Source organism: Solea solea, chromosome 3 (genome assembly GCF_958295425.1).
Source record: "Solea solea chromosome 3, fSolSol10.1, whole genome shotgun sequence".
Lineage (NCBI taxonomy): Eukaryota > Metazoa > Chordata > Actinopteri > Pleuronectiformes > Soleidae > Solea > Solea solea.
Window position 1 is genome coordinate 17758373 of NC_081136.1, and position 26579 is coordinate 17784951.

The 26579-nt window shown below is 39.1% G+C and overlaps 1 protein-coding gene across 1 annotated transcript in view; it reads right to left on the reverse strand.

The window, feature by feature from the left end:
• The window catches only part of LOC131457184 (pyruvate carboxylase, mitochondrial-like), a 329828-nt gene that overhangs the window by 269059 nt on the left and 34190 nt on the right, over window positions 1–26579 (reverse strand). The gene's annotated exons all lie outside the window — the stretch shown is intronic.

Genomic DNA, 26579 nt, shown 5'->3' on the forward strand with positions numbered 1-26579 from the left:
TTACATAACCAAAAATCCTACAATACATTTCATTTTACACTCTTCTATAAACATCATGGCTGCTTCTTTCCTGCAGCTCCCTCTTTCATTCATCGCCCCATCCCCCCATGTGGGGATTGAAGTTAATCTGGTGCCAGGAATTTCTGTAATCTGATCCAATTCCCTTTCAGGCACACAAAACAACTCAACCGATTTGTTGCTGATATAACTGAAAATGACACACACACACACACATATAAATATATATATATAGATCAGCTCTTCTGGTAGTGGTGCCACCTCTTTAATCTTTCTGCTACAAAAAGCAGTGGTGCTCACCCACCCAAACATGTACATATACAACTAAAATACATGGGCACAAACATGACATGCGTGTATCACATCCATGCCTTATGTACGTGAGGCAAAAAAACTCATGATTAGGCTGTAATGAGCACAAGCTTTTGTGTGCCCACGCACAAACCTACACACACACAGTCTCATATGCACCAGCACGTTCATATTCATCCCAGCTGTAATGGAAAAGGAGCTTGAGTGGAATCCCTTCAACTGTTTGCCCATTCATGTATTCATCCCTCCATTCCAGCTTTTCTTGAAGATGTAAATCCATCACTCGTTTCTTTCTCTCTGACTCGTGCCCGTCCATATTCTCACTCCTATAATTTCTGCCTCTGTTAATTCAATTTCAGGTTTCTCCAAAATCTGTTTTTCCACAATCTCCGTTTCATTTTGCACATGCAGAGGACATAGAACATGTCGAGTCATCGCGTTTGAGACACGTGAGACAAACAAGACTGTCAGAGATGTAAATGAGGAGGATAAAACAACGGTCATCATCCATCTCACGGGAAATGTTTCAGCCAAGAGAGACTGGTGAATGTAGATTTTACAGATTATTTTGTTAATTCTGGTACAGAGACAAGATATGACTCCCTCCTGAGTTGATGCCCCAAATTACGTCATAAAAATATTTGCTGAGCGTGGTCATAACTAACACATAATGCACACTTAAGAGATTCCCAGTTTGGGACCAGAAAGAACTGAAGAAGCGTGAAAATGTGTGGGGTTATAATATTCAAACATGTTCTCCTCCGTGCTGGTTCATAACAATAAATGAAATGGACAAGAGTGAGGAGGCAGACTTATTCCCAGTAAGATAATTTGCTCTCTTGTCATTATCCTCCTCTTCCTCACATGTACTTCAGACACTGGTATAGCCAAATTAGATTAAGATGGAGTGCAAGATAAGGTGCGTCTAATTATTATAATTATTGAAGTGATTGGAATTTTCTGTTTGTTTTATTTTCTAGGCACTCGGGTTAAACTTATCTCGCTTTTGGAAATTGGTTTGTACACTCTGACGTCACAACTGTTAAGAAGAACAAAACGAAGGTTTAATTGAACATTTGTGTCAGCTGTCAGCGTGTCTGTGGTGTGTGTGCATGTGTCTTTGACAAAGAACAAGAAAAAAATGACAGCCCAAAGAAGCTCAAGTGAATCGAAGTTCAACTTTTGATGCTGTAACATGAAGGGTTTAAATCATATCATCAGTGTTAATATTGTGGCAGTGGATGTAAATACACTAACACAGCGCTGATTAGTTTAAAAGAGAAAACAAACTGCTGTGGATCGGATGACATCAGGAGGTGGGTCTCTGATCTGCTTTGAGAGACAGATTGCGCTCATGACCACCTCCAACTGCAGTTTCTTTGATTAGATTTGAGCACACATTGAGGACACACTGGGAGTGCCTGTACTGATCTGCTCTCTCAGATAGATGTTAATCCCAGGTCTGAACGGGGTCTATTTTTCACTGGTATATTGGTGTCACCCTGACGCCACCACTGACTCTCGTGGTTGGATTGAAGAAATACAATCAAGCTTTTGTTTTTTTTTCTCCCTACTGGCAGAATGATAATGGGTGCAGCCAGACTGCAGCGCTGACACAGCATTGTAGAAGACAGGTCTGGCTATGTGAGACTACAGTGGAGACTTGATGTTATTCTCAAGGTCACTTTAGAGCCCTGGACGAATACCAATGCAGAGGGTCAAAAACGGGTCTTTCCCGAGAAGTCATTTCACCACTATAAAGTGAATTGTCCTGTGTAAAAGTGCATGATTATTCAGTACATCCCTCCGTTCACTGACCTCACATCCTCCTTTTAATTTTGTGTTTGACTAAAACTCAAAAAACCTTATTTCCCTCACTGCCATCTCTCCATATGTGCCACTTTCACTTTTCTTTGCTCCACTTTCAACACACTACTTTCCCTCTGCCTTTAAAGTTGTCGAGCCCTCTGAAAATAAGTCTGATTCTAACTAAAATATTTACAAAAAGACAGTATGAGGAGACGATGCAGCAAAAAGACTGAACGAAACACCAGGCTGAGCAAAATCAAAGACGGTAAATCTACAGCAAGAAAAACCTGGCGAGAGCATTAGTAAGTGGCCTGAGATGAATCATGACTAAAAATGTGTAAGAATGATGCAAAGAAAGGTCACATAATCTACTTAGAGCATATGACTCATCACTTAACTACAGGCAAGAGTTTGAAGAAACAAAGGCCCTTTTAACATGTTACAGAGTAACTAAACCCCCTCTTCTGCAGCCAACTCTGCCCGATGCCTCGGAAAATGCAGAGAAGTGGACTGAGAGCTGAGTGAGGGAAAGGAGGGAGACAGTGCAGGGGGCATAGTGTGGTCATGAAATCTGACTTGGTGTCATCTACTGAATTGGAGCATAAAAAAATGGGGAGGACAGGTTCCCACCCTGGGCTGGGTCCATGCAACAGGCCTCACTTTTTTTAAAGCTCCACACACCAGCTCAGGAAAGGGAAAAACAAAAAATATACAAGTGTACATATATAAAACTGCCATCTCATGTGAATACATGTTAGCATAACAAGTCTATTTATGTATTTAAAAAAAAAAAAGGGGGGGGGGGGGGAGTCTGGGTGACGAGCCTTGCACTGATTAGGTGTGATGAAACAGTGCACCAGTGACGCAAGCATAGACTAAAATAGCCAATGGCAAAATTTGAATGCAGTAGTTGGTGTTTCACCAGAGAGAGAGAGGCAGAAGAAACATGTATAATGTCAATGCATTTAATTTGCACTTGGATTAACTAATAGCATTACTAGATACTTATATACACTGGTTTACATCTGAAAAAAAGCCTCCCGTCTGCACTTACTGTGGTCATATACATCCAAGATAAGGTAAATTGGTCTGTATTTATATGGCACTTTTCTTGTCTTGATGACCACTCAAAGCGGCTTTACACTACAGTTGTTGCCATTCACACCCATTAACTCACACATTCATACAGCGGATTCATCTTTCATACCCAGTCACACGCTGCCGACACATCAGGAGCATGTAGATTAGCATAGCCAGGACTTGAACCCACAACCTCGCACAACCTTGCACACTTCACTACTGGGAACTGTACAAAATATCTAATAAACAAAACATGTAGACAGGGTGGGCTTTTGGTGGCACATCTTGTTATATGGGGCGGGGTTACCTGACTCATCCCCATCCATCTGTGTCCACATGACCTTTACCTGAGATGGTGATTAGCTTAATATATCTACATGAATAAATAAATAAATCAATTTAAGTAACCCTTTTCTTGAAAAAAAAAAAAGGGGGAAAAAAAAGAAGCTAAAGAGTAAACTATCCCTTACACTGAGCATCGGACAAAAAGTGTGTTAATGTTAAACGCACCGAGGAAGATTTGCAATAAACAATGATGTGGTGCTCCATCTTCATTATTTCTATGCAATCAAGATGTTATTTGTGTGACAAACAAAGCCATCAATTCTGTAGTTGTGGCTTCCAATGTGATTTCACAGTCGTGACATAACATCAATGATGATGTGGGTGTTAAACAAAAAAAAGAAAAGGAAAAAAAATCAATCTGTCAATTTTTCTCACATTACTGACAGATTATGTGAACTGAATGGAAGTGGTGGTGCCATCAGCTGGCAGCGTAATGGGACTTAGTGTGAAAGCAGTGCTACCATAAAGTGCACACGCAAGAGAATGAACAGGAAATAGAGGGAAAGAGGGAAAGGCAATACGGGCAGATTTTAAATCAATACAACCACAGAAGACGCCTAACAGGAATTTACAGTCCACGCGTGGACGCAGCATTGTGGGCTCATAAAATCTGATGTTTACTATCAATTAATTTTAGAAAAAAGAAGTCTCACAAGTGCAAAGTGCAGCCATAACTTTATATGTACTGAAGGGACAGTGGGAGGAAGGGGGGGGGGGAAAAGACTCATCCCAAAATAACAGCACACAGTTCAGAGAATGTTTCTGCCAGCTGATTCACTGACAGCAACACAACCCAGTCTGTCACATTTTATGACACCATAAAATAAAACTCTATATTTATTTTACCTCCTTGGCCTCGTACCATTTACCTGTCTTCCCCTGTGTTTCCTATATGTTGTGCAGTTTGGGGTTTTATTTCCGTCTCTCTCGCTCCATATTCTGCAGAAATCTTTTGATGGCCTTTAATGAAATGTCATTGATAATGGTACACACATAATAAACACCTTTCTTATTGCTAGGTAACAAGATTTCACATTTGGGAATTAATTCAGATATTTGTCAAAGCGTCAAAGACTTATCCAGACTATCCACAATTATAAGTGTCGAGTGTGTTGTGAATTGAATTCAAACACTCACACAATACACTGCTAATCAAAATGTCAGAAGTGTCTTATCTAATAGCCTCCTGTAACCCCTTCATCTGACTGCACCCACTTCTCTCATATCCCTCCTTTCACATCTTACTTATAGTCTAGTACTTTTTTGACGACTCCCTCACTTTTCCCTGATCTTTCATCCATCTTTTTTCTATCTGGTCTAACCTCTCATTCACTGCAACTCATCCCTCTTCCCAAATCTCCCTTAATATCAGGCATTACTTCTCTTTTTTTTTTTGACAAATCTGTCTGAGATGCCTTCACCTCCACTTTGCCTTTTTTCATTCACCCTTTGCTCTGTCAGAAGTTAATGGAAGTATAACGAGCTTGTTGTCTCTGATACAATGAGAAAGAGTGAATACAGCCGCCTAATGATCAAACAGCATCACACAACAGACACAGCTGGACAGAGGCCGCGACACACGCGTACACGCAGACACACACACACTAAAACACGCAATGTCAACAACCTATTATTGTTCCACCATGCAGAGAGGTGTGCCCACTGAATTACAGACACACTAACACATTTACATTTATTCCCAGGGGAGATGCACAATTAGTGACTTAGACATAAAATGAGACTAAAAGCCATTCCCTTCCTCCTGTGCTTTCACCACATCTTCGTCCTCCTCCTATCTCACTCCTCTCCCCCTGTTTTTCTTCCAAAAGGTAGTCGAGGCAGAAATGGGTTTTCTATTTTATGTAACTGCCGTTGTGTGCATGTGTCTGTGCACTGTTTGGAGTGTGAATATGTTTAACAGAAGACATTTGGCTGTGGCCCGTGTGGCAACACCCACACTGCAGCGTTTGACACAGCCTGGAGGCACTGAGCAACTGGAGATGGAGAGAGAGGAGGAGAAACAGGGGAAGGAAAGATGACAAGAGTGGCAAATAAAAAAAACATCAGAAAGAAAAACGACTTTGTGAGTGTGCTTATTCCTTATTATGCATGTGTGATATATGTGAGGAACTGAACTCAATCCATTGTGTTTACAGATTTCCATAAGAATATTTTTATGCAACTCACTTGTGAGCATAATGCATCCTGTATGTGTACAGTATGAATTTAAATGCATTACTTATACAACTATAGGCACACAACAACAGGTATAAATCCAAGTACCTTGAACAGCCAATGATATTCAGACCTAAATTATGTTATACACTCAGCCTGAAGTCAAATGTATTTTCATGACCAAAAGAGACCAGGGTGGATATTCACAGTTACATATAAATGTAACTCCCTTCAAAACATGTAAAGCCCATTTTATACAGGAGCTGAAAACCAGTTGTAGTTTTGTGAATGGTTACTCTTTTTTAACCAATAGATTTCCATTGCAGTATAATTTTTTTCTTTTTCAGATATCAAAATTACAGAACTGTCAATAAGGGACTTTTTTGTATATAGATAATTTTGTTGATACAAATGTGGCACCATTTGAATGGTACAGTGGACGACAGAGATAAACATACTGCAGCGACCCAAAACACATGCAGGAGGAGAAACGAGCTGCATATTCACAAACGCTGCGATTTTCTAAAACGCTGTTAAGTCCCAAAACACCTGCAAGAACTAAAAAAAAAACGGCAAGTCCTAAAACACCGGTAAATCCAATAACACCAGCAAGTCCCAAAACATTTGCATTTGCCCCTCTCGGCCAACAGAAAAGACAACGGAAGCTGACTCAAAAAGCCGTTACGATGCTCTAATTGTTACTTTATTAAAAGACCTTTATTAAGAGGTTATCCGACTGTCGTCGAGCTATCCAACACTCGTTTCGCCTGAATTACTAAGGGATTTACAGTAAAAGTCTGCCGTCAAGCTGATTTTTAAGTTTTCAAAATAAAACACTCAGATCACCGTATCTACACACCTCCTCAGTTATGTCAGAGACCTATTAATCGAACATAAGCATCTGCACAAAGTACTGTATACATTGATATATGATTATGTACTGTAAACACGTTGTAATGTACAATGTAATTGTACTGCAATTTGAAAAAATTCTAATTAAAAGTCATATTCACTCTCTTAATACGACATTATTATCAACTTTGAGATGTAATAAAAGCATACTTTTCTACGCCTAGAGCGAACTACTGCCAAATTGAAAGACTGATCATAAAAACTGGAGGAAAACCTCTTAATAAAGTTATTTTATTAAAGTAACAATTAAGTAGTCCCCGAGCATCGTAACGGCTGGTCATATATCTGCATGAAAACAAGAGCTCCCACAGACCCGAGCACTTCCGTTTTTGAGTCTGCTTCCGTTGTCGTTTCTGTCGGCAGAGAAGGGCAAACGCAAATGTTTTGAGACTTGCTGGAGTTTTAGGACTTACCGGCGTTTTAGGACTTACCAGTGTTTTGGGAATCCGCAGCGTTTGTGAATATGCAGCTCGTTTCTCCTTCTGCATGTGTTTTGGGTCGTTGCAGTGCATTTCCCCTGTCAGCCACCGTAGAATGGGAGAGGCTTTCCAATTGAATAAGATTTATTGCCAAGAAGCAACAAATAAGTAATAGACCAAACACAAATTTTCAAGGTCTTTCCAGGACTAATTCCCTCAAATTCAAAGACAGAATGTGCTGAGCTAGCTTAAGATGGGAAGGCAAAAGCCGCTTCGCCCACAGTGTCCACTTTTATTGATTTGCAGCCCACTCTGTATCTGGCCAAGTGATAGTGCTTGGGATTTTGGGCAAGCCAGCCTTTGTCATTTACTTCGGTCAGCCAGAGATGTTGGAATTTGCATTCCCCAGGCATCAAATGATTTGGTCTCTGCTTAAATTGACTTGCTCATTGTTCTGCATGGAATCTTGTCGCTAAGAGTGGGTGTACAGTGCCCATAAATTCTTTCTTTCACAAAATGCAAGCACTTCCACTGCCCCATGTCTATTTTGGGCAATTTTCTAAAACTCTCAATCGCCTTGACATTTTCTTTTGTCATATTCACAAACTTTCAAGGATGTCAAGGACCAGTGGGAATCTTGATACATGTTTGCTTGTAATTTGTTAATTGATTATCCACACACTCTTTACTTGTATACACTGTTTATAGTGAAGCTATGGTCATTTATCTTGCTTTTATTTTGCTTCTTGCACATATTTGATAGTATATAATAGTCTTTATTTCCTTTCCTTATTTCTACCTTCTACCCATTTATAATTGTTGGCTGCTGTAACACTGCAAATTTCCCCATGTGGGACGAATAAAGGATTATCTTATCTTAACTCATTTACAGTTCAATTAACTTGTTCCAGAAGAAGGCAGCAAAGCTTCAGCTCTGCACAGAAATAAAACTTGAAGTGTATCAACAAAACAGAGAACTAAGAGGATATTTGTATGTAAACAATAACACATTGTGTATTTGTGTGCAAACGCAGACACCTGTCACAGACGGTGAGACAGACTGACACAGACAGAATTGCAAAGAAAGGACACATTATAGAAGGCAAAGAAGGGAAAAGCAATGACAAACAGGAGGCAGAATGTGAAAAAGAGAAGATGATTAAAAAAAGGACAAATGTGAAATGTCAGAGAAATATTAAAGTGAAAAAAGATGGCAGACTGGAGAGTAAGTATAAGTAAACAGGGGAAGGAGGTGTGAAGATGTGATTTTAAAAAAGAAAAGGGAAAAGTGCAGATGCCAGTGGGTCTGTAGAGAGCATGAATGTGTATGCATGTCACCCATTTTGTTAGCTCTGGCTGTCTTCTTGTGAAATGGGGGTGGGGGATGAAATAAAGAAAAGTCGTCTCCTTCCCTGACTTCAATACTAAGTGTAGAACCTAGTACCACTGTCTTGCTGCATCTGTCTTGCCGCAACAAAAATGGCCAACAGTAGGAAAATCACATTGTGTGGGAGGCAACAGAGACCACTAAACCGTTATAAAATACTGTTTAACTATAGGCTAATTGTCTTTCTTCCATCTCTCCTCATCAGAGAGATTCCATTTCCTGCACATTATGGCTACGATTCTGCTGCCAACATCAGATTTGTTGAGAAAATGTGTTCCTTGTGTTTTTCGTTTCAGTCCTCCGGGGGCAGAGTTGGCAGAAAAGCAGGACAGTTGAGCAATACAGTGAAGCGATTTGGATATACTGTACATCATTAGCATACTAAACAAGTCACATTCAAATGCAAACCCATCAGTTTTGCAAAATGAGGCCTGACGAGGGAATCGACACCCCGATGTGACACTAATGATTTCATTAGGACTGTAAGTGCAATTTATAAGATTCTGCCAAAAGTAGCCAGGGACACCTGTCTGCAGACGGGGGCCGACAGGTTTTTGGCAGAAGTTGTTTACTCTTTAATTAAAAATTGACTCGAATTTTTGACCACAGTAGACAGCAGCCACACAAAACACAAGCAAAAATGGCTTTATCACCAATACAGGGTTTGCTGTAGGGCTGTTGGAACGATTTTCGGGAGTTGAATATAATTCAAATATTTAAAAAAACAATGATAATCGAAAGCTGTAATTACTATTCGAATGTGTATTTTTTTTAATACGCGTTAAAACGTGGCGATGGTAGCGCCTCTTTCCGTGTGAAAAATAAAACGCTTTGCTCACGTACGACCCTCACAGAACAGTAACATTTTATGAATCACAATCTCACGTTCAGTCAGAAATGGCTGACGGCGATAAAACACCTACGGAGATCACCACTTTTTAAGTCACAGCAGGCAAGAATTCTGTAGTTTTGCCTCCCTACACATACAGTTTACAGCTGCTCGTCAGAAAGCTATTACGGACAAACTGGTACGCATTATTTGCAAAGACATGAGACCGATTAACATCTCGCAGGGGTCTGGTTTCAAAGACTTCATTTAAGAGCTTGACCCAAGGGACACGGTTCTTAGCCGCGCGACCATCTGCGACAGAGATAGTTGCCACGGAGACATATGTGACAGTCACCACACCATTTCATAGACGAGGAATGGGAGCCGAAAGATATAATTCTGAATACGACCGGAGCGCAGACAAGCCCCACGGACAACAACGTTGCCAGGTGCATCGGCGACAAACTCGGGAGAGTAGAACGTCAGTCAGTGCTCTCCATAACCACGGACAACGCGGCTAATTATATTAACGCTGTAGCGAGGCACTTGCAGTCCACCAGTGTCCCTGCATGGCCGAGTCGACAGAACGAAAAACAACCACATAGAGTAAAAATTTATTAAAATTTTAATTAAACATTTAAATATTAAAAATAATAAGAAATGGAATTCAAATGGGATTATAGAGGAAAATTGACAGCCCTAGTTGGTGCCATATAAATGCATTCAGTATAGGAATCCCCACATATGTATAATACTTCATCAAAGAGATTCTCTACAATAACCAAGGATCGGTTTTTGGAGCTGTGCAGTATATGGATATTATATCTATATCGTGACATGAGACAAAACATGGTCTTAGATTTTGGATATTGTTATTTCTGTGAGGACTTCTCCTGGTTTCAAAAGCTTTTTCATAACCTTATTTATATTTATTTATATTATATTGAATACATTTGTGAAATTCACTAAACATTACATCATGTAATACAGATCATAAACAGTTTATTTTAGAGTGCATTTACAGTGTATTGTCTATCTCCATTGAGCACAAACCTCTCAAAAGAAAACGTGAGTTCAAAGGGACAACAGCAGCTTCATATTCCATATATCTTATCTTATACTGTATATGGGGATATAGCCTAAAATTATCCAGATATTATATATAAGCCATATCACCAAGCCTTATAGAAATATTGACATGATTTATTGTGATATATCGATAACAAATGATTAAAAAAAATGGCATTGTGATAAGATTTTTCCTAATCAGTAGCTGTGTTGTAACATGTGCAAAGTTTGAAATCATTCTGATTAGAAATGACAACTTCCTTGTGTCAAAGTGAGTAATCTGATTATGACATGCATATACATGGAACAGAATAAACCATTTTGACATGAACAGAGTTGTCTGATTGTGGAAAAAGTTAGCCTGACTGAACCTAGCCAAAATCTGCCAGCTTTTTTTCCCTTTTCTTTTTTTCCCCTCACTCTGCAGACATTTTGACCAGAATCTCCTAAAAAAGATAACCAATCACAAACCCCTGGCACGACAGAGGCAGGATTAACCCAATGACGACAGGAAAGTGACGTCCAGCAGGTTCTGTACACCCTACATCCCACTTGGCAGGTACTGAGGAGCTTTTGTCTTTCAATTTGGCTTTTGCTTCCATTATAAGCTTCCACTCCACAGAGTAACCTGCACTAAAAAGTCATTATGTGCCATTACTATATAGTCATTGCTCCTAGAAAACAGTTTCCGGGGTTTCGCATGCATCACCCTGATCATTGTAGGTCTATCCATTTGCGTACGGGACCATTTTCAACTTATGTTGGGAAGTGGGAAGTGAGTACACCCTTTCCAGACTCATACTAAACCTCAAATGAGATTGAGATGCAGCCTGGGAAATATTATATTAGCAAAAGAAGAAGATTCACTTCTTCCTGTATTGTAAACAAATGCTGTGCAACATCAGTTCAATCAGGAAAATCTTAAGGCCTCTCAAAAGAAAACTGTCTTCTCCAGACCAAATTTTCTCCCACTCCCGCCAATGTTTCTATCCATTTTGGTAACATCAAAAGCAGAAATTAGTTTACATATGGCCGACAAAAGATTAAACCAAACTACAAAATCATGATCTAAACAACTGATTACATGAACACTGATCGGACATGAAAATCAGCTTAAACCACCCTTCTTGATCAGATTACTGGTGTCCCTATTGTTATCACTAAATAAAAATTGTGTCTAGCCTGTTGAACAAAGGGCTGTTCACCTTTCTGTACAAAAAGGTGCGACTGGAGAACGGCGGGAGCTTCTCCTATTGTACTGGCAGCAGAGCTTGTCCCACAAGTGAATCGATACCTGTGTAAGTGAGAGTCATCATGGGACAGGACACTGATGCTGTTGTGTTTCAAATCACACCTCTGATGCCTGTATGTCATTAAATGACACACCAGGACGTTGTTTTTTTTTTTTCAAAAGTGTTTTATTTTATGTGTAATTTTATCAATTATATGCCATTGATTGGCAACTGATGTTTTTTCATACGTTATTCAGCCAGTGTCATTTATTTCCCATTGAAATCTAAATAAGACCATTTTCTAAAGTGCTCTGCCATCCAGTTTTTGAACAGTTATCAAGCTTTTGCACCAAGTAGATAATTCATTATTCATCAGAATGCACTTTTAACTGTTCTTTTATTGTCATTACGGCACATTGTGATGCGAAAGCTTCCTTCCTGCTCTCTCGCCATGTTCTCCTCCATCTTCTACTGCATTCTTCCACCTTTCTCTTTTCTCTAATTTCAGAAAAGCACAGTTGGCTTGAAAGCTGGTAGAAAGAATCAATACCTCCCCTCCCCTTTTTCTCGTTCCCTCACTTCCTTTTGACTGCCTCTCTTTTTCTCTGTATGCTCAGCATTAACAGCAGGTTTGTCTTTTTTCTCCTTCCTTGCATCCTCCTTATTTCTCTGTTCATACTTAATGCTTTACTGTCTGTGCTCTCCTCTACACCTCCCTTGCTCCATCTTTCCACATTTGTTTTCCAGTAAGACAGTCTCAGATGGCTGACTTTGCTGTCTTAGGCATTTTGTTCCCCCCAGAAGCCTTATGTGCTCATCTTAAATCCAAACAGCCAATACACACACACACACACACACACACTCCTGTTAATAATCAGCCATAAAAAGCTTTGTCAATTTTAATATCACACTTAGGTTGCACAGAATAAAGAACAAAGGTGTTGTGATATGGTTCAGTACACCTTTTAATAGTCTCGCTCCTTTAGGTGTGTTTTAATGAGCACCATATATCCTATGCATTGTGTCAGTTTGTGTGTGTGTACACAAATGCTGTTGTTGACCATCTATGCAAGAGGAATTACTGCACTTACATATACAGTAGCTGACAGCAAAGGCATGATGCACAATACAACAAAGCCCGTCAGTAAAACTTGTAAAAAACCGACACAGACCAAAGAGGCAGCAAACAGAAAAAAATTAAAGAGAACATAATCATACTAATATACCTTATATATGTTGTTAAAGTGTACTTGCATTGGGCGAAATATTAAACATCAAAATCTAACGCTATAGAAATCCAATAAGCTCTGACTCAAACTTTAGGTTAAGAAATTAACTCCAGTTCAAAAGCGAAATCCCAATAAAAACAAAAAATCATGACAAAAACAAAAAACACAGCGACAAAAGTGGAAATCACACAACGAGATGTATTGAGAGCAATAAATTGTAACTAGCACCATCTCTCAGTCACAACTAAGCCTCAAGTATTTGACCCCAGATGAGGCAAAACAGCAGAGTACGGACCAGGTGGTATAACATGAAGCAGGATTAATGTAAAGTCTCACTTATTTCGATAAGACTGGCTCATTAAAATGAAAGTGCCGTTCCATCACCATGGCTTATATGAATCACCGCCGAGTTACCATAGTAACTTATGCTGGTGCAGGGCTTGAAGTGGGCCAGTACCATCCAGTGCACAGTGCCAGCACTTCATGAGTTTAGTCTTTCGAGTACCAGCACTTTTATTAAGCTGCACTCTATTTTTTTTTTTTACATATATATTTTATTTAAAACAGCCCACATTGACAGAGAAAATCACTTAAACAAAAACCACTGCACCATTGACCAACAAAACCTGATCTAAATAACCAATTTTTTTGGCTAAATTTAAACGGTGCATAGACCCGCCTGCATGGGCAAGTTTACAATGTATATACAGCACTTGTTACACACACAAAGATGTGCTTTTCATCTTCCTCCTCCTCCTCTTTCTCCTCAGGTATATTCAGGTTTAATGTTTAATGTTTATTTGTATTCTCCTCTCCATGACTAAACTGTACTGATTCAGCTGAGAATCAAAATAACATAATAATGCAATGTGTCTCGGACATTAGTGCCGACACTGTGTAATCTTAAATGTAAAACAACAATTACTTGTATCATACACGCACACCATGAGACTGTGCACATGCATTAATAATCTATGCACTGTGTAAACAAGAAAGAAAAAACTGCAAAATTTAGGTCAGCTTTTGTTTATAAGTGATTTGCTACCTCAATGTTGGTGGACTATTTGAAATAAAGTTTCAGAAAAATATACAAAAAAAATACACTGTTTAGAAATAAGCTCAACCAAGTGTGCATGTAGAGAAAAATTAAGAAGTGCAGGTACTGTGTACGGCACCGGCCCAATTCAAGCCCTGCACCAGTATAGCTATGGTAGCTGGGTGGTGATTCATTTAAGCCACGGTGATGGTACGGCACTTTCAAATAAATGAGCAACTCTTATCGAAATACAGTGAGACTTTCCATTAATCCTGCTTCATATTATACCACCTGGGGTCAAATATAGCTACTTCCGGTGACAAGACGGACTGTCTTGAATCAGCCTGATCTAGATACAGTTGACCTGCGTTAGTGGAACGACTTGAGGCTTATTTGTGACTGATTTGGTGACAGACCCCGGGTTTAAGTCAATCACCGCCTCTCTCCCCTACATTTCCTGTCTTTCTCCAATATGGGCACAAAAGCCAAAATAAAATATATAAAGGATAATTTGGTAATTGTTATTGGGTACAGTACATGACTAAAACACATTTTGGGTTGCACACACAGCCTCTGCTACAGCAGCCAGAAAAGATCCTGCAACTTCTCCCCTGAACCCTGAACCCAGGACAGTAAGGACATTACACATACATTGCTGTGTTTGGGCTTCAACTTGGCTCCCGTTGTGAAACTTTGTGATGAGTAAGTGATTTTTTTTTACCTCAGGAAACTTACACAAGCACATCAGGCTGCTCTTTCTCTCTCATAACTTCTGCTCTAACATAACTGTGGTGCCAAAGAGGATCAGACCTGCAGGGGACAGCACAGCGCCCAATGAGAATATCAAATCTGACGCCATTCATTTTCTTTAGGTCACATGATAGTGCTGACAAATTAGGATTATATTGAACCCAGATAAAGTGTGTCTCCATCACTATTTCTGCAATTCCAGACCAATCACACAATTCTAGAGTTGTGTATAAAACACAATCATGGATTTTCCCCAAGTCTCCATTTTATGGGCCTGTAAAGATCAATGTTTTCAGATATATGAACTATATAAAAATATCATGGCCTCCCCAGTGACCTTAATCGTTGCTGATGAGACCTCAGACTGCAAAGACTTAAATCATACTCAATTAGTACTAGTAATGCTAATCATGGCAAGGAAGTCATTATTATTTCCATCAATAAATGAGTGCAGACCTCTGCCAAGGACGTTTGCAACTCTATAGTCACAAATACACCATATGGACAAAAGTATTGGGATGCCTTACCATTACACCAACAGGGACTGTGATGACTTATTCAAATACAAATACAATACTTTCATTTTTATGAGCACTTTATGGAGTCGGTGCCCCTTTTGCAGCTACAACAGCATCCACAAAGACTTCTCTCAAGATTTTGAAGTGTTTTTTATGGGAATTTGTGCCCATTCATTCTGTAGAGCAGTTATGAGGCCAGGCACTGATGTTGGACAAGAAGGCCAGGGCTGTAAAGTCCCAGTCGACTGGTCCATTTATGAGTCGATACGTTCTGGTTCGACTCAAATTCTGATAAGTCGACTTTCTTCCATGTTAATTTCATGCAGTCTTGGTTAATCTCATTTCATCTGGAGGAATGTGCCATGATATCAATGTAGTATAGCATAGTATATTTTCGGAAATCATGCACTATGATATTGCATAGATGCACGGGATGATTTTGAGTCGAAATTTCAGGGCTTTAGTCGACCAAGAATTTATTTGGTTGATTACTGCCCTAGAGAGGGCCTGGCTCACAATCTCTGTTCCAGTTTATCCAAAAGGTGATTGATGAGGTTGAGGTCTGGTGCTCTGTGTAGCGCCAATCAAGTTCTTCCACCACAAACTTGTCAAACCATGTCTTTATAGTCCTTGCTTTGTGCACTGGGGCATAGTCATGTTTGAATAGAAAAGGGCCTTTCTAAAACCGTTCCCACAGAGAAGCATATCATTGTCCAAAATGTCTTGATAAATTGAAGAGTTAAGATTGCCCTTTAAGATAAGGGGCCTAGTCTAAAGCCTGATTAAAATACATGGATTCAATGCTTAACAGGTGTGGTCAAATACTTTTGTCCATATAGGGTACATAAACTATGACAGACGTTGCAAATATTGTACATGCAGAACACACTGACATGATACAAGCTAAAAGACAGAAATAATGACCAAACTAAAATGAAGGTGGAAGCAAAGAATGTCAAAAGGAAAAAAGCATTCCTTAGTCTTAAATTGTTCATTTATTCTGTTTTTCCTGGAATGTGCTTCCATCAGATTTGTTAATCAAATTTTGTAATCATTAATGATGTGAGTATGATGCAGGATTCCTATACCCTGATTGATATCAAATTCAAGGACTTTCCAGGACAAACTGCCTCAAATTCAAGAACCAAATGTGCTGGCATAGCTTAGGATGGGAGGGCAAGTGATTGTCCTTGGGAACTTGGGTAAGTCGGTGTTTAAAATTTTAGAAATCCTACATGAACTGTTTTATTTTTTATTTTGCGTGTCTGATATTGAAGTTTATCTTTTTGTTTATGCATTTTCTTCTCAAATAAATTCTGTTTGGGGTATTTTTTTCAAAAAGAGGACAAATCTATCTGTGTGTACACACCTGGAGCTCTAAAACTCTGCAGTAAAGTTTTAGAAACTGTTTAAAAAAAAAGAAAAAGCTTGGAATAAATTCCACGAGGAAGTCACTCTATCTGGTAAATTCATGATAAAAGCGAATTAAAGCAAGGATGGCGCAAAAATTATCTCAAGGCACGAATGGTGTGAAAGACAGCAATGGTGCAGTGCGAAAATTCACGTTTAGTGTGATCACAGCATAATTACATTACAATAACGAGGAGCTAATGAGGTTAAAGTAATCACCTACTGTGATTCATTTCCATTTCACTACAAAAACAGTGACAGTCAGACATTTGCAGTGCTACCAAAGCACTCAATGTATTTATGCTGTCACTTTTTGACTTTAAATGCAATCTTTTTTTGGCAGTATCAGGGATTTATCTTCATTTGAAGATGAAAGAAAGCATACATTTAGAGTTTGATAGAATACTGAGCATAAGGAGTAGGAGTTAAAAAAAAAAGTTTGGCAAATAGAATGAAAACAGACAAACACAAGAGCCGTAACATAAATAATTAAACAAGAGCAAAGAAACAAGACAGAAACTGACTGATGCATGAGCTGACTGGGATAAAGAATGGAATATTTTTCATCTAACCCCATTTCCAAATGCTGGTTTTTCCGTGATGGAATATTAAATATGCTCTCAGGGCAAAGAGTGCTGAGGGTTTTTGAAGTCAAAATCAAAATGGGACAACACACACATTGACGCAGTATGTGTTTATGGGTTTGTAAGTACTGTTTGCAGTACAATGACCTCCTGCAGGGACTGACTGTCAATTTCAATTTATGACCAAATTCAACCGTGTATCAATGTGTTTGTGTGTCAGTGTTGTGGGTCTGCTGGGGGCAAGACATGTCTGAGCATGCTATCCCTTCACTCACCCTTCACTGTGATTGACAGGTCAACTAATTCCACATTAAATTCCCTCAGTGAACTGACAGACGTGTGCTGGACATTTAGTAAATGGCGTCAAACGTACACATATTCAGATCTTCAACAAACCTCCAACCCATAACAGTTGGGTTGGTTTAAAATTGGCTAATGTTTGGTACCAATGTATTTACTTTTAAAGGTATGAATTATGTCATAATGACCAAGCATAGATTCAAATTGGGGCTGAACACGATATACTTTACATCACTAGGAAAGATATGAAGGATATTTATGTGTACATGTGTCTATAAAACAAATAAGGCTTAAACTAAAGTAGTGTCAAGTTATTTTTTAATATTATTTTGGCATTCAATGTATTTTTTTAAATATATAATATTTAAGTGATGTTCATTGTATTTAACATATGTATTCAATATAATACATACAATTATCAATGCAACAGCCTTTAAAACAAGAAAAGTCACCACTGATGCCTTATCATCATATCTCTTGCCCGATATAGGTATAATATCAATCAGCCCTAATTTAAATTGAATCAAACGGCCAAATTGCTTCAGGATTGTATCTGGGTGAAAGGGTGAGAGTAGGGAGAGGAACATTTTTATTTGCGTGACTACACTGACTACACTAAAGTGGTAATGCTCTGCCCTGTCCTTCATTCCTTTAAATGACTTTTCCATTCATTTGAAGGGCTTCAAGGAAAAACACACAAGGCTACAGATTTAAAACTGCTGCAGAGATGAGAAAAACATATTACATCAGACAAACGCAACAATCTCAGCTGCCAACTCTCTTCACCACCACAGATACCTCAACGGCATTCCTAATCACACCTCCAACAATTACTCAGCCTCCCCGCAGTCTTAAGGTTAAACCAATAAACATGCCATGAGACAAAAATGGCAGACACTGAGGCCTCACTGACAATAAAAAGTCACCTTTAACTCACACCTGCTTGTCTTTCCCCTCACACACACACACACACACACACACACAGACAAATGTTAAGCTAATTAGATGCATAGTGTTGTAGCCCACGGAAATCTAAGGTGTACTAAGGTGAATACTAAAACACTAGTAGTCAATGAGGTGCAGCTATTGTTTAGCCAACAACTCCTCCAATGTCTTAGCGCACACATTCTGCACAAGACAGGTTTGCTCCTTCACACTTGTAATAATGCTAATGCTCTATTAACCTGTATGACAAATGGAAAATATGCTGTGTACAATAACATTAGTCCAGTTTAAATGTACATTGAATACAGTTTAGGCAAATGAGGAGTGACAATTTGCATGCTTTGTGAGTTTCTGAAGGTGAACCATGAGACACCATACCCCATGTGTGTAGCCATGATGTATTGTATTTTTTATTTTGTAAATATTGTACACATTATCCAGTTGACTGTACAGTACCATTTACTCTGGTACCCAAGGGAAGGGTGCTAAAGAATGGAACAATTGGTTATTTTGGTGCCATCACTAATGGAAACCCAAAAATCTACATACCATTCTGTACCAAACTGAACAATTCCACTTGGTGGAAACACAGCCTGTGTGTTTAAAGCTTGTGTGATAAATAATTTCTATTGGCTTTTCACTAAAGAAGCTTTTGATAACACCAATGGCTATGAGAGGAGTCATCAACACGAAGAAAATATACACACAACTTCTCAATGGTGTGTCACAGAAGAGAGGCTGCGGCTCAGCTTTGAAGTACAACTAAGGCCCTATCCACACAGAAACAGAATGAAGCAAAAATAGTTTCTAGAAATGTCTTCATCAATGTGAAACCCCCCAAAACGACTCTGAAAACTGTTGTACTGTTGGCACTGCTACACCAAAACTGGAGTAGACGACACTGAGCATGGGCGACAGAAGAGCGGTTCTGGCATTATTAAACTAGGGGGAGGAGTCTGGGATGATGAGCTTCACACTGACTTTACACTAAACTGTGAAGATTTGCACATGGATCAACATAAAACAGTCTTTCATGTATTTTAAAATGTACACTTTAAGATAGCAATCAGAAATGTGTTTAATACACATTAATGCAATGAAATTAAAATGTATCTGACAGTACCAATATTCCAGTGAGGCTTTCAACACATGTAATTACAAAAAAAAAAAACTTGTGTAACATTATGTTTCCTCCTTTGTTTTTACCCTCTTCACAGGAGCCACTTCTGCCAAATCCCTGACAATGGAGGAAGAAAGCTCCAAGATTCACACAAAAAAAGAGCCAAGAGTAAGTGAGGGAGTGTATCAGAGAGGAGCAAAACAACGTACATCATTTGTGGACATTGGTACAAAATACAACAACCAGCCTTTTGAGCAAATGAAGCCAAAATAATGAAACTGATTCAATGAAATGCACATAATCAGTTTCCGTTGTACTACTCGCGTACAATGGGCTGGTGAACAAACAACCTTTCGGCTATCATGTGGAGCAATTGTTTAAAATTGAAGCTGACAAAAAGAATCACTCAATTTCACTTGTTGTTATTCAACATTTAGAGCCTGGCATCCAATGACGAGACGGACAGGGGGAGTTAGAAATTGATGGAATCAATACACCCTTGATGAATGAAAGCATATAAACAACTTGGAAAGGTAAAATATTTAGAGAAAAGGAGATGTGGTGAGCTATAGGACAGCCACGATTTACAGCTTTATATCCCCATATACGAGATATATGGGGATATAAAGCTGCACACGGATTGTTTCTCTAGACTCATGAAAAGTTGTTTTTGAGATCTGTTTTACGTGATCTTAAAGAGGCCATAGCATGGTCCCATCTCCCTTATATGTGAGATATGGAGGTGTACTTCAAACATGAAGTCGTTTTATGGTCAAAAACGTCCTAGTCGCTACAAACGAGCCGATGTAAATGTCTCATCACTAACGCTCTCGTCAGCCGCACTGTTTCAGACCAAAACCACAGAACACGGACTGTCTTGTGATTGGCCAGCCAACGAGAGCTTTCCCACTTTCCCAGAGTTACCTGGACGTGACGTAATTGGCACGCCAGCTCTCAGTCCCGCAGCTCCCCCTCTGGAAAGGTGGATGCACCGCTAGCAATTATCAAAACATTGAGTAATGCCGTAATCCCTGACACATTTGATCCTGAGTCTGACCCAGAGTCAGGAAGCCTGTAGCTTGGATAACGTTGTGGTTACCGAGATGATAAACATACATGCAAATGAAACAAGCACACAAAGACAGTTTTACGGTTTGTAAAAATTGTAATATACGTATTGTTAGCACTGCTCCTTCCTTTAGGTGAAGTTTGGTGCTGTGTCCTGCTTCATATTGCTACTTTCAACCGTAGAAGAACTACTCTCGTTGTAGCTGCTGAGCATATCGGTTGCATGGAGCTCAGCAGCTACAACAAGAGTAGTTATTGTTCTTCTACGGTTGAAAGTACGTCACCGGATGTGCCTGGACTCTAGTGCCCAGACTAGGAAGTGCTGCTATTTAGAGGAGTGGTGAAATTCGCCAGTGACGTAACTAGTCAACGGAAGTGCGGTTCCGCTTCGTAGAGCTCAGGAAAACAATCAAACCCTGCACTCTCAGCAGTGGCTGAACTGATTGTTATGGACTTTAGGGCTTCATAAACGAGGTAATGACACAGATACACACAAAATGTGTTAATTGGCAATTCTGGGCTATGTCCTCTTTAAAAATACACTCATTACCTTTAATTTCAGCTTTATTTCTTTAAATGAATGATATCTATGAAACAAATGATCTTCCTATAAATATGCCCATACATCAAACAGATCGACTATATATATTTATAGTGGATCTGTTTGATCTGCAATCCAAATATGTCTGATTTTCTTCATATTCACCATGCAGGGCTTAGCCACCTGAGGTGAGAAATGAAATAACTTCCTGTAGCAGTCAGTGTTGCCAGGCAACTTTGTTCACCAGTACCCTATAGGAAGGGAATGCTGTGTCCTGCAGCGACTTCTAAAACAGTACTGTCAGTTCCTTTGAAAGACTCAGATGGAGGCTGCTGATAATGATGGTGAGATGAGGGGAGGTTCAGAGTACAGTCCTATAGAATGATGGGGCTGCCATCAGGGTCAGATAAGTTCTGGTAACGATGGTAAATGTGTATGTGTGTAAATGAGTGAATGTGTGAGACAGTAAGTAGTGGGAGCAGACTATTATCTAGTGTACAGCTACTTTCTTTGTACACTTTTTAGGTACACCTGTTCAACATGCTTGTTGATGAAAATATATAATCATCTAGTATTTAATTAATAATCTGAATCTACACATGAAAATATGTAATCATATATTATTTATTTATTTATTTATTTATTTAATAAATATTTAATGGGTTTAGGCATCAAGACAAGATGTAGACATTCAACCCGAGAATCAGATTGGGGACAAAGGTGATTCAAGTCACTCTGAAGGTGGTCTGATTTTGTTTGTTTTTCTTACATTTTTCTAATTACGATAACAATTCAGGGGTGCAACAATTTATCAGTTATCTATTGATTAACTAAATTAATCATTAACTGAGTGATTTCCTTTTTTTGGAATTAAGTTCTCTGATTAATTTCAGATTCTTGAATGGGAATATTATGAGGTTTCTTTTCGAGCTGCAACTAACGATTATTTTCGTAATCGATTAAATGTTTTAGCTCTAGTTTCTTTGCTTCATGCAACCAAAGAGATCATTAAAACCTTTGAAGACAAGACATTTGAAAACATTTCGAGGTTTGAAAAAAAAAAAACTACTCAATATTTTTCAAAATTCTCTGACATTTCAATGGACCAAACGATTAATCGGGAAAATAGTCGAAGGATAAATCGATTATGAAAATAATCCTTAGTTGCAGCTGTAATGCAGGCAAAGGCAACTTATTAGCAGGCCCAATTGGTTCTACTGGACATTTCCCAAACTTTCCTGTTCTGGTCGGTACAGACATTTAATGTCTGCTACATTTAATTTCTGTACCCCAAAGAGTGGGTGTATGCTCATTCCACGCAAAGATCGGCATTTATCAATATGTACGTTGGCGTAGCATACAATCAAATCTCATGCCAGCTCAAGTTTGAAATCTGTTATAATAACTTATAGTTAAATTATATTTTGCACACAAAATTTTGAACTTTGTTAAAATAATGATGATTAAAACCATAATAATCTACTGTCATATATTCAGAACTTAAAAATGTGTATATTTATATTACATCTGTTTACATTCAGTGCACAATTACGCATGCAGGCATCAGTGGAGCTGCACTGGACTGCTGAAGGGCAGAGGGCTGTGTCTGTGAGCAATGGAGAGAACCCTGATGTAAACACCTGAGAAGGTGTGTGACATCATTTTGACCCGTGAGATTCTGTACAGTATAAGGGCATGAAATAAAGCACAGCCAGATGAGCCTCTGCCCGCAGAGCCCTGTCCACTGTAGCCACATCTGACAGCCACACAGAGGGGACAGGACATTGTTCAGTGGTTCTAAAATGTAAGTATGAAATACTTATGTTAGGTCAGTAGGTTATTCAGTATGAGAAACACTGCACAACATTGATTTAATTTAATTTCTTTGATACTCGTATAAGTAGATTTTTTTAAATTGATCTTTTAGTGTGTCATTTATTGCAAACAGACTATATTTATGTCAATAATTAACCTGACAGAGTCCAGGGTCTTGGATGTGGGGGACACAAACTCTTCTCTCCTTGCCTGGCTCTGTGGAGCCCCAGGATGGTTTCTGTGTGCATGACACATAGATAAATAAATGTCTGTGGTGTATGTAGTATCTGTGTTAATAATACATATAGAAAAATTTAAACTGTGTGAGTGTGCTTCTTGTAAATGTGTCATGTTTAAATGTTTATCATTATCTGACTGTGATACTGAAGCAGACCCCCTCTCCTCAGCACAGCCTCAGTCTGGGTCAGTGACAGGCTTAGATCTGACTGAAGTGAACCTGCGTGTTTTTTGGTGGCGATTTTGAGGTCCCATCAAGGAATAAGCTTTGATATATGATGACTCGTGCATTATCACAAATGGATAAGTGAAATATTCAAAACTCAGCTTGTCAACACCGTCGCTGTTGACCGCAGTAGTAACTTCTCTCCACACTGTTGCTTTGACTTCCTTTGATCCCACTTTCCAGGCTTACAAACAGAATAACTTTGTTAAATTCTGACGCCATGATGTTGATTTTCACTCTCTGACAAGTCTCTTGGTATTCCACATCCCAGTGTCGTCAAGGGGCGAGGTCTTGAACCTATGGATATATGGGGGCATGGTATTCAAATTACGATAATTTTCCGGTATTTATCAAAGGCCAGTCAGGTGCACACCACGTTTCATGAATCACATGTGAGACCTGGCATATGGTGATATTTACACCTGAATGTTCTATGCAAGTTTGATAAATGAGGGCCAATGTGAATACTCAGATGAGTGTACTGGACTGAGTATTTACCAAACTGCTGAGCTACTAGGATTTTCACATAAAACATCTAGGGTTTACAGAGAATGGGAAAACATGCCTTGCTGACGACAAAGGTCAAAGGAGAATGGACAGACATTAACTCAAATAACCTCTCATTAGAACAATGCATGAAAAAAAATGTCTGTGAATGCACAATGCATAGAACCTTTAAGTAGATGAGCTGCAGCAGCAAAAGACCACACTAGGTGCTCCACCTGCCTCTCAGACCAAAAATGGGGTTAGTCCCCAAAGACATTCATGCTGACACAGTTGCTACAATAGGGGATGAGCACTGGCTTTATCAACTGTGCAATAGTGGGCAGGTGAATTCAAGAGGAGTAGGGAGAGTCTTGAAGATGACCCAAGGTCCGAACATCCTCCCACACCCAAGAAAAACATTGATGGTGTTCACCACATGGCGATGGATGACAGACGTTTGACTGTTAATCAGAGAGTCAATGTAGTAAGCATCTCCTGTGAAGAAGTAGAGAACATTCTGCACAACAAACTTTCATGTTGAAGGTTTCCCCTCGGTGGGTGCCACAGCTGATCAAAAGCACACCAGGCTGATCATGTCGCAAGAGAATGTGGCACATTTCAAAGAAGATCCAGCTGGTTTTCTTGAACGCTTCCTAACCCAGGAGCCACAGACAAATGTTTGTGGTGTGGTGGGTGTAAGTGAAGGGGCGAGACTGTATGTGTGCACATGTGTACACACACACAAACACACACACACACACACACTTAAAACAAAATCAGTTGAATGCCTGGATTACTGTGCCTTTACATTATAGTAAACTGCTGATTAAAATGAAAAGGCTCTAATTACACTACAAATTGGACTGGAAGCATTAAGTTGTCTGATTGCGCTTTGCTTTTTTGTGCAGAATTGAAAGAGCTGGGACACAAATGTCTCCACAACAACGGCGAGCGCTAGAAAACTGGGCACTTGAGACAAATACAAGCACCTGTTAATGAGTGCGCTCGACTTTGGGCAAGAGCTACAAGAGCAACAACACCTACATTCCTATAGAACACATTAAAAATAAAACTGTATGTGAGAAAGGCACACACAGTTTATAAATACCCAAATAAACAGCAAAGTTCAGCTTGGGCTTTTGCTCAGGGAGCAGGATTCAGCCCCTGCAGTGAGAGCTGAGCTCATCCCTGACGTGAGGCCCTTCGCTGTGGGGAGTTGACACAAAGTGAAACACAATCACAACACATAGCGTGGAAATGCAACAACAGGAGGGAACAGAGAAAGAAGTCGATTTTTTAAGACCCTGTTCAACGTAGTAATGTTGTGCCTTCTGACTACTGTTCTGCAGAAAAGGTAACAAAACACTTATTTTTGTGGGGGTAAGGGGCATGTATTATTGCTCAAGCTGTTGTAATTTTTAAACAGCTCTAAATGTTTCAGTCCGTTTATGACCCTTGTGCTGTACTTTGTGACTGCTTTGTTGACATTATCCGTTCCAGTCATTCTACTGTCTGTTAACAGTAATAAAATAGCAATAGCTAAAATAATTCAAACCAATAAATGGAACGTTTAATTTGTTTTGCTAATGAGTTACATGGCAAGATGTTCATTAAATATCTCACACCTGAGAAAGTAATATTAACTAACTTAAATATCATTTTGATGTTCAATTCACAATTAGTATAACATTAATGAATATAATGATTATCAATGCAAGAGCCTTTAAAACCAAGAAAAGTCATCAGAGATGACATCCACAAACTATATCCATATCTTGTCACATGTAACAATATAGATATAATATCCATATGTTGCCCAGCCCTACTTTCAAGCATGTTACATCCTGTGGCAGCCTCCCTGTATGATCACCTTGCTTTTTTTTTTTTAGAAACAAAGAACACGGCCTTGACGAAAAACTGCACCAGATAATGGCATCACCTACTCTGTACATTACGTGTAAAAACATAAAGACGTATAGTAAATGGATTTTATTTTGAGGATTTCATCACTTTGAAGGATAGACATCCTGCATGCCAGAACAGTAAGTGCTCTCTCACACCATAGCTACACCTGTGTGACGGAGTTGAAATGTGACCATGCATTTTTTTTTCAAAGGAAGCTCTACAAGAAAAGTATACCTAAACAAAAAATTGTGATGATGGTAATGATGCATATAGTGCATTACTCATGTCATAATAAATAAAATAGATAAAAGCAAGCTATGTGTGCACTAGAGGCTGTATATGAATTGTAAAAAAAAAAAAAATTTCAAAGCTAAACCTGCCAAAAAGAACACTTGAAACAAATGCCTGGCAGCTCCATCTTCAACATCCTTAGTCCAATATAATCACTATCACTCCTTTGCACGTGACCAAACTATCTCAACCTTGCGTCTTTTATTTTCCAAAACCGTTCCAAAACTGATGTAAGGACACATTTAGTAGCAATAAATTAAAACTGAATATAAACTCCAGAAAAGCACTTGCCTGCAGACTTGATATCAATTTCCACTTGTACTCAAATAGGCTTTTTTTTTTTGTTTTTCAGTTTGGCAAAGCACTTTTTGTCCCCATCGTACCAATCACGGGCACACAGCACATTAACATTCCTGGAGAGAGTCTTTTGCAGACTAATTGCAGTCAGAAAAATTAATAGCAATGGGAATTTGCTCCGACTTGCAAAACACAACCTAATGCAAGGTGTCCTTGCCAGGAAAGATTTTTCAAT